General features: G+C 35.4%; 1 protein-coding gene across 1 annotated transcript in view; it reads right to left on the bottom strand.

Annotated features, from left to right (window-relative positions):
- LOC115237628 (ras-related protein Rab-26-like) overlaps positions 1-6,493 on the bottom strand; it is a 96,419-nt gene extending 89,926 nt beyond the window's left edge. The window contains exon 1 of the mRNA XM_029810804.1: positions 6,171-6,493. The gene's annotated coding sequence lies outside the window, so the exon portion shown is untranslated. The remainder of the gene's footprint in view (positions 1-6,170) is intronic.
- Between the last annotated feature and the right edge of the window lie 3,876 nt (positions 6,494-10,369).

The raw sequence follows: 10,369 nt of genomic DNA, 5'->3' as shown, positions 1-10,369 counted from the left end.
GAGGAATAATATATATATTATTTATAATTATATTATATATTATTGCTGCATCTATTTTTATTATATCTCATTAACATATAAATATTATAATTATATGAATTTAAATTAAATTAATCTTCCGCAGCAAAAGCTTAATTGACAAGAGAAATCTAACAATATATTTCAATATAAGATCTAGAATATTTTATATATACTTCATATTATTACAATGATGTAAAATGAGTTACCACAACAAAAATAAGTGAGTAAAATTAATTTTGTAAATAATAAAATTATATTTATTATTCACTCCACGATTGCTTTGCTGTCGCCTGGAGTGCCTCTCTGGGCCTTCTCCTCTTCTCTTGTATTTGTCCTTTTCTGCGTCTTAATAGTACTCACTATTCACAACACTTGCTCGCGAAAATACTGTCAATTACGATCGTACGCGCATTAAAATACGATGATCGTCCGCTTATATATATGATTATACCTAAATAATTTTCTTCCAAGAAATATGATCGCGGCATTTATCGCGCAATTATTTGTTAAAATACTAATGATTAATACGTGCTAATCAGTTGTTTTATGATTAATGCAAGGAGATAAAATTTACTTTTTATTCCTTAGTCCTTTCACAGATTGTCAGATATTTATGAATATGTTAAATGTTACTTATAATGAATTAATAGAAATCTTATCGTAATAAGTATATGTTTAAAATATGTTTAAGCCCGATAATAGCACAAAAAATGTCGAATAATAATTAAACAAGTTATTTCCCGCTAGATATATCAAGAGGAAACGAGTCACCATATTGTAGTGAATCGAGGAGCCAAAAAAGTTGGGCAATAAAGAAGCTGATAGGCGCGGCAGTTTAAGGTCGGTTATACCTGACATAAAATAACTTCTCTCTTTCTTTCTCTTTCTCCCCCTCTCCCCTTTTCTTTCTTTGTCCCTCTAACAATTCATTCACGACGGTCCGAACCCGAACGTTTTTCTGCTGTGGAAATAAGGACATCCTCGTGCGTTCTCCTTGCCTGTCTTTGATCAACTCACCCGCACCCCGAGACACATATGTTTTACATATATAAACTTCCTCTTAAGTGCACGACAGTAGACAGAACACGGAAGATATTCCTTCTGCGTCTTATTGAAGGATATTTCTTCAGTTCATTATGCGCCGTATTTTGTGAATAAGATGGATTACACCCTTAGACATCGCGTCGGGTTACACGAGATACGTGGTATGATTAGACGAATATTGAATCAAATTTGATCTAAAAGTTAAGTTAATGAATTTAGGAATAATTTAAATTACACAGATCTAAAAAAAAAAAGCTCAAGAATAATTATATTATTTTTATGGTGAATATAAAATTTTAGTCTCCACAATTCTTTATTATATCATGATTTTAAAAAATTTCACGTTAAAAGAGTGACTATTTTAACGTCACTTTTATTATATAATAACTATAGTCTCTATGTTATTTTTGTGACAAGATAGAAAAGAATTATTCCTTCTAAAATTAAGTATATTGTTAAAATTTCCAATCCTCAAAAGAAAATCGTGAAGATTAAAAATAATAAGATTCTTGTTTGTCAAATATTGAATTTATTAAATGACAGAAAAGTCATGGTTAATTACCTACTCCATGGCCGCCATATTGAATCCCACAATGTATCAATCAGCATCAGATTTGTGTTCAATAATCTAAATAATCTCTATATATGAATTTTTGTAAAAATATGGAAACTTCTTAATTTTGACATTTTCATTATATTGATTTCTATAATTTTTAATCTGTATTGATACTAAATTTGTATTTAGCGACCTGAAATCCTCTCAAGTTTTAATAAACGAATGAAAAATATTAGATAAATTGTCCATAATCTTTGACAGTTCAATTTAGTAGCTTTTCCACAATAGAATAAGTATTTATGATAACATTCTTCAATATCTTTAATTTTAAATAAAATATATAATACGTTTCCAATACGTCACATACCGTGGTTGCAGCATGATAAAATATTATCAAAATAGTTTTTAAAATAACAACTGTAATCTCAAATAAACGATAAAGCAGAAAAATTCTAAATATCAAACATATCCTCCTGTTTAATCACCGCATAGATACATTTTCTCGACGCATTCCAGTGTATTTGATGATAAAAATCTACAACGAGAGCATCCTTTTGACAAGCGAGAGTACCTCGTTCTGGGATTATCGACGAGAAACGACGAGGGAAGCCGGATTCACCATTAAAATTAATGAAAGCGAGACATGAATGGAAACACGGATCGCGTGGAATACACATCCTAGAACTCGCTTGTACTCCCCTTAAATTTCCATGCTTGTCTTTCAGATCATCGATGTTACGAACATGCTTGGCAAATGCATATTTTACTACGCATCACGCGCTACTGAATCCTACAGCTTGTTTCATAAAACATATAATACAGCTTTTTCCATAAAATAAAATATAACAATTATATGAAGTAAAAAAATTATTATAAGATATAAAGTACTTAACATAAGAAAAACTCTACTTTTTTAGTAAGATAAAATTATAAGACAAAATAATTCATGTAATTTACGCAATTTGATAATAGAAAATTTAAAAAGAAAAGAAATTTTTCTTCCGGAAATAGATTTGATAGGCCGCTGTAGAATACATAATGCGAGAGTGAATAATTTCGCGAAACTTCCAAACGAGCAGATTAATGTGTCTCAAGAGCAACGCGGAAATAAACACGTTCTCTAATTCGAATTAAGACCCGTGAACAAAACCATTTCGCGTTATTTACGAACTCGATGTTAGTTAGGTCCGACGAGGCTGAATAACGCGCGTTAATTTACGAAAATCTCCGGTAACGACAACCGCGTGTAGGCGAGAATTGCACGTGTGCACATCCTTTCCCCCTATCCTTCCCCTCCTCGTAACATCACCAGTATATACCAGTCGCACAACTAGAGCGATTTTCTTGGCCGACCGCCAGAGGATAATGTATGCTGCCTCTTTTGAGGAAGTCGCGAATTTTCTTTTTCATGGAATCCTTTCCGAAGATATAGAACGCTTACATAATGGATGGATAAAAAATGAAAATATCGGGCAGACGGCTAGCTTGAAACTGAAAATTCGTGACTTATCACGATCAGAGCGTCGCTGTATATAAAAAATATTTTATATAGCATAATTTAACAGAAACTCTTATTTATTATACTGTAATCTGTACCGACCTAAGCCAAGTTTAATCTCTTCAAAAACAAAGCGTTGTGCATTGTTAAAACATTCAATTTTTAAAAGAAAATTTGTGAAGATTAAAGTTAGCAAGATTTCCGTGATTAAATGCTTTTTTAGGTCTATTAAACCACAAAAAAACCTCGTAATTAATTATTTACTCCATGACTGCTATATTGAATCCGCCATATTGCATGTATCAATTTTAACAATGTATTGTAAATCGGTTTAAAAAAAATGTATATATTAATCTTGAGAAAAATTTTAAATTTTCATATTTCTGCTGTATTCATTTCGCTATTTTAAGTTGGTTTGACATTAAATTTGTATCTTTAGGGACCCGAAATATATCTTTAGGTTTGAAAAAATAATTGAAAAATGTTTGTTGGATGATAATCTTTAATAATTCAATTTGCAGCTTTGTTTGGGGAGGAATAGTTACTATCTTTTCTAAATTAAAAAAAAAAAAAAGTTATTTTTCGATGTGATTATTATTTGTAGTCGTTATATTTTTCTACAGATACACGTTGTTCAATAATATTACGAAGATAAATTATACCTTTGCTAGTATGTAACGTATCTATAAAAGATTACTGAGATATGACACGTGTAACAATGACATTAAAACACTTGTTTGATTAAGTATTTATATTATAATGCAATCGCTACTATATATATACACATATACTTGCATCATCATTGAAAACAATAGAGCGGCTTCGTTCTCGAGACCAGGTTTTCAATTGCGTCAAAATCCTATCAGATTTAAAATTATCACGATACGTAAAACCTATGTAAGATATCATTTGCAGTTAGAAACCCCATATTGGCGTACCATATCAACAAAATACGGAGATATCCCTGCGGGAATCTCTCGCGAGAACAACATCGACCGACGCGTGCACAAACGCATTGATGTGCGTAGGTGTTGGAAGAGGTGAAGAGGAGTGGGGGAGAAAGTCACGCGCGAAATGAAAATAGCGATATAAAAAAAAAAGAAAGAAAGACAGTGGAAGAAAAAGAGAGAAGGGACTGCGTGTGTCCTGCGCATCGGCATTTAAACGGAATTTCTCTCTCTCTCTCTCTCTCCCTCTCCTTCCCTCTCGAGGCGCTGATATTTTTTCCTCGTCTCGACTTTCGTGCACGCCGCCGTGGAGAACCGGTTTTTTTCTCCTTTTCTCTTCATCCACGCAGTTTGCATACGCCATTATGCGGCGTCCGGTACGCCCGGATGACCGTAGAAAATTCTCTAACTAATGGCGCACGTCAAACGATGCGGTAATACGTTCCGCACGCGTGTATGTGCGTGTGTAGGTACTCGCGGTCGCGGACGAGCCAGCAGACAGACCGGGCTGGGAGATATGTCTGTGCACGGCAATTGCATTTAAGGCAAGGACACGTAATCACAATTACGTAAACGCTCGTGTGGCGCACGTATTATATCGTGCGCCTGACGATGCTCTCTGAGCAAGTTGGCCCCGCGCGCGTGAATAACTTCAAACTCGCATTATATACGCGCCACGGGCCTCTCACATACACCGTGCACTGTTGCAGGTTCGTACGTATTATCGTGTCGGAATTGCGGAAACTTATTCGGTTGCGATGAAACCGCGTAATAATGTAAAACAAATAACTCGAATAACTTTGACACTAGTGATTCAACCATCATTATTGTCGCCTACAGCGATGGAAAAGCTCTCAGACTGTGGTCTAATTTTTGGTTTCCCGTATTATAAGTAGTATTGAATCCATAAAAGTTTTCAGAAATTTTGATAAGCCTAAATTAATTAAATAGATTAAAACTTCTTTCTTTGCATAAACAATTGAATCTTTGTTTCATTAAATTGATGGACTTATTATGTGTATTAAGAACAATAAATTAATAGAGAAAAGAGATTAGCAAGGCGCAATTTGCCAATGTTTTCTTCGCTTTATTGCAAATTGTAAACGTGAATAAATACCGTACATAAATAGAGTAGACGTTAAAAACAAAAGTATTACTATTAGTGAATCAATATATGACTGCAAGAACAAGTCTTTATTCAGTATATATTAACGTGAGTAATATCAGAAATTGAGATAATATCGATTTAACTTAAATATATATGATTCTTTCTCTTGCATAAGTATCAAATAATTTTGTCAGTCATATATTTTCTCTCGTTTGCGCATTTTTCACTATATCGTTTTATGTTTGTCAGTAATACAAGAACAAACAGCCGCAGAGCGCGACATTTAGTTTCTACTATCATTTTCAGCGTTTAAAATCACATATTCGCATATTGTATCGCTAAAGTTATTGAAATTTTCCTGAATAATTGTTGGAGATAATTATTTTAGTCTATTATATTTATTACATTTATTACATATATTAGTTATATATATTGCAGTTTACAAATACAATCTTTCTTTGCAATAAAAACTTGCAATATAAAAAAAATATTATTCCATACTGTATTATAAAATTGATTAAAAGATATTTTGCTACCGTATATACATACGAATTTGTAATTAGTTTCTGTTGTGATCAACGCTTTCTCTCGAAAATTATAATACACGAAACGTGTTTATCCGTTTTCAGCAGGCAATTAATTAACGGAAGATAATTAAAATTAATATCGAATTAAGAATATATAAGCGTATAATCTACACGTATAACTAATAATTCTCTGGACTGTCTTCATTCCATCGCATGCACTGAGACATTCGTCCAAAGGGAAGGGAAGGAGAGAAATGACTCGCGCAATAATCATCAAGCGCATATAATTGGCATCTTGCATTCGTCGGAGAAGAAAGAGGAAAGAAGAAAATGATCGTCATTGCCGGCGCGAGATTGGTGGCCGCTCCATCCAGTTTCCCGTCGAATCTGACATCGGCATCTATTCGAAACGGGATTCACGGAGGGAAAAACGATAGGGAATGAAAGAATTATCGCTTTCGTACGTTACCTCAATTTGTGGTATGAAACCATCGGCGACCCTTGACTTCGTCCATCGGCTTCCAACGTGCATCAACTCTGCATCGACTCGCGGAAGAACTGTGCTCGCGGTTTTAGTTTCAGACTAAAATCTTCTGCGATAATTTAACTTGTTTTTAAGGAGAGAGAGAATGTCATTTATTCGGCACTTTGATCACAAGACCTTTCAAGAGCAGATGGGATTACAATAGTAAATTTAGCATTTAATAGGAAATTACAAATATTAGGAATAACAAGGATCAAGAGATGCAAGGTGTAATAAGTACTGAGAGAGAGATAAAAAGAAAGAGGAAGAAACAGTCCTCAACGTCGCTCGTAAACGATGTATCGCATCTCTTGGCAGGACTGACGAGTCGAGAATGATTGACGTTAGTTGCACCATTCATTCCTCCGGTATGTGCGTGTGTAAAAGCGCGATAAATTATTTTTTATCCCACCGATAGCCGACGTGACAATTCAAACGTCGCAAACGGACGCGTCATAAAATACACTCCTTGAGATCCGCAAAACGGTTCTTAATTCTTGTCTCTCTCTCTTTCTCTTTCACTCTCTCATCGCCGAGATTTTCCCGCGAAACTCTGTCCGTCGCGATTCGCGCGGGATTATTATTCCTTGGATTTCGAGAGGAGAGAAATGCGCTCGCGAATGAATTACGACGAATCTCTCGCACGAGTATTTATAGTCGGTCAAAATGCACATCACGATCCGCGACACCTTGAACCCATATCTCTTGCGCAAGCATTGTAAATACGCGTTATATACACGCGTGGTTATAAATATTCATCTATTCATCGAGAACACGATGGATTTTTTTATTTGCCATCGATTTCTATTGCGATGGAAAATATTATTCGAAATGTCGGTACCTTGCAAAAATTGTGACAAATTGATTTCGTAAAGAAAGATCAATTGTTCTCGATATCATCAAACTGGCAAGAAAAATAATTTTGAATTATTAAAGACTTTTTTTTTTAAGAGTAATGCGTGGGATATTACATGGATAAAATTAATCGTGAGAAATACTTAAAAAATAATTTTCTCGGATTAATTAGTTTTATTTTTCAATCTTTTAGGTTAAAAAATAAAATGATATAAATAAGACATAATGGATTCGTGTTATTTTTATATAAATAATCTTTGCTATGTATAAAAATGTCTTTTGAATGCAAAGCATGTCCTTAAAAATCACTTTCGATGCATCGGAAAAAAATTCTACGCCAGTGAAATCTCCCGCGCGCCCACTTGAGTCGGCTCGTCGAGTGGCCTATTATCTTCGAGTAGTCTGATAACCGTATTGACATGAGAACGATAATCTACCGGGTGACCCACGGTGGCGTCATTACGAGCGCGTTGATTGGAAACGGAGAAGATCGAACGATTATGAATAGGATACATTTAAGTACCAAAGTACCAATCGAGAGCTTACGCAAAAATGCTCCTTGTGTCTTTTGAGAAAATCATTGATTTTCTCATATTGATCCCCGTGCCAGTTGTTCCTTTATTATAGACTTTTTACAAAAAAATTATACTGTTATAATATTTATATCATGCGTAAAAAATAATTATGTAAATATGTTAAATTTAGTTATTATATTAAAGTGGTTAAATGTATTAAATTTAATTATTAAATTAAAATGTGTATAAATGTATTAAATTTAATTATTAAATTAAAATATTATGTAAAATAGTATTAGAGAAAAAGAGAACACAAGAGAAAAAAGATTAGACTATTCTCGATAAAAAACCGGATGTGGTCTAACAAATATAAGAAATGTTGACAGTAGGACGTCGATAAATCTTTGAAACTTCCAAACAGATTCGCGCTTTTCTCAGATGAAGACCGAAATACGCGATTGCGATCATAAAGCAAAAATTTATCGAGAAAGAGCTAATAGGAAGGGGTGATATAAATTTTACAAGCGATTCGAAGTGTCAAATCGACGACATGGATGCGGCTTATCCGCAGAGCTTTTTCTTGAACGAAATAATTAGATTATCGGGATATATATTTGCGGAGAACGATATAAGATAGAAGGTCGACGCCATCAAGAAACACGGATAAAATAGATTCGCGAATTTTCTCGAGAGGCGGAAATCTTGACTTCACCGCGTTTCGATAAAGATAGATTCGCGTATATAATATCGACTCCCTCGTTAAATTTATTAAAAGAGAATCCGCCGGGCGCGATGTTCGCGAGAAAAGGAGAGAAAGGCTTTTGGAAGGAAGAATAATGGACCCTAACAAGCTGTCGTAAAGAGAGCGAATCGCTTTCTTTTTTTTTTTCTTTTTTACAAATCTTCTTACCAACGTCGTCGCATCGCGAGGGAGGCCAACCCCTGCATCGCTTGTATTTATTTGTCGCCCGAGCGAGGGTTTTCTCTCTCGTGCGAGGGTCCCGAGATTTATTTACAACGACGCGCGCTCTCGTTGAAGACGTAGAACTGGTTCGCAAACCTGGGATACGCGCTTTCCATAATTTCTCATTATCCGCATTTTACTATGCGCATGAGCAATTAATTAAGTACAATTGTAGAATCTCATTTATGTCTTAAGAGTGACTTCTTCATGTTTATAAGACGCTTAAAAAGACTTAAAAAGAAAGATTTTATCCTCGATTTCCCTTTGCAGATCGCGATTGTCGCAAGTGTGTATAACAAGACATGTATATCTATAAATATTTATATAACCATCTGTTATATCTTCCAAGAGGGGGAAGAAGTTATCCGGATGAGAAAATGACTCCGGAATGTACAGTTCAAACTATATACTACGTATCATTATAATCTACATGATGTTTTAATTAGTTCTAAGTTTACGCTTTACATATTAAAAGTCTTACGTAATGTCCGTACATGTGAGACGTAGAGCTGTATCACGTATCGCGATCGCGCGAGGATGACAACGATGGGAATTGACGAGGTTCTCAGCACCTGTCTGCAATTACGCGACATTGTGTATCCGGAATCGTATCTATATTCCCACCTTAGAGAGCGGCGAGAAGGAACATTCGATCGGTACAGAATGATTATAATACGAGACCGGGACGACTGTGTCTCTCTGTCGTGCGCGCGAGCGCGTATGTGTGCGTAACTGGCAGAAAAAGTGGCCTAACTTCCAGCCCGGTCCCGAGGGTACCGGTGTACCTACTGACACATGTCACTCACATCCGAATCCGCGAATTTCCCCACGATCTGTCCCAATCCCCTTTCAACGAGGAGGTCAAAAACGGGAAAGGGAAAGAAACTGGGTTTCTCACGCAAACGCGATCCACCGAGAGACAATGAATAATAAAAATGATTTCGACAAGTGAAAAATTTATAATCGATCGCGATGGCCCTAATGACCCTAAAATGCGGTGCACAATTTTATATAATTAATGCTTTATATAATAAAAATTATTTTAAAAAGTCTTTTCTGAAGATTATAAAGAACGTAGTTTATATACAAAATTGAGTTTGTTATATTACATATATGCGATCGATTTCCGAATTAAATCAGCGCTTCGTAAAATTCATGCGTTCAATTTTCTCCCGCATTTCCCTGACGTTTCTACAACGCCGTCGTCTCCCTTTCGTTGTCCGTCATCTCCCGCATAATTTCATAGCGGTTGCCCTACGCCTCCGGGCGACCTTATGGCACTCGTTACTCTCCCAGGATCTTCTCCCTTTCCTCTGTCCTTCTTCGAGAGGAGACTCGTGGTCAGATTCGCCGTAAGTACGTAATCGTCGAGAGATGCCGCGAAACCTGCTGCTTTACCTCTCGTCTTGATGGGCGCGTTCATTGAAACCTCATTCGTATGCATACCCGGTCGGGTAACAGGCATAGCGTAAAGCAGCATTTATTATTGCCGCTCTCGGCTCGAAAATTATGATCGACGCGCGAGAACTCGGCCGATCGTTACGTTGGTACGCCACCGAGGAAGATGTTAATTCATTTGCCGCTGCTGCATCAGAAAATATGCTTCTTTGTTCTAAAGAGCTTAAAATACTCTCCACCAGCGATTTTTCTCGTCTCGTTCAAAGACCGCTGTATTATAGTAAATTGCTATATTTTTAACATGGTTTCATCTATATTTTATAACATTTATAGTTATCTATTTTTTATAATCTTATTTTCTGTATTTTATCTATATTTTTATAGTTTTATATCTTTAATCTATATTTTTATAT

This window comes from Formica exsecta, unplaced genomic scaffold, assembly GCF_003651465.1.
Source record: "Formica exsecta isolate Colony F162 unplaced genomic scaffold, ASM365146v1 scaffold30, whole genome shotgun sequence".
NCBI lineage: Eukaryota > Metazoa > Arthropoda > Insecta > Hymenoptera > Formicidae > Formica > Formica exsecta.
Note: the sequence above shows the minus strand (reverse complement) of the source record. Positions and strands in the feature narration are given on the sequence as shown.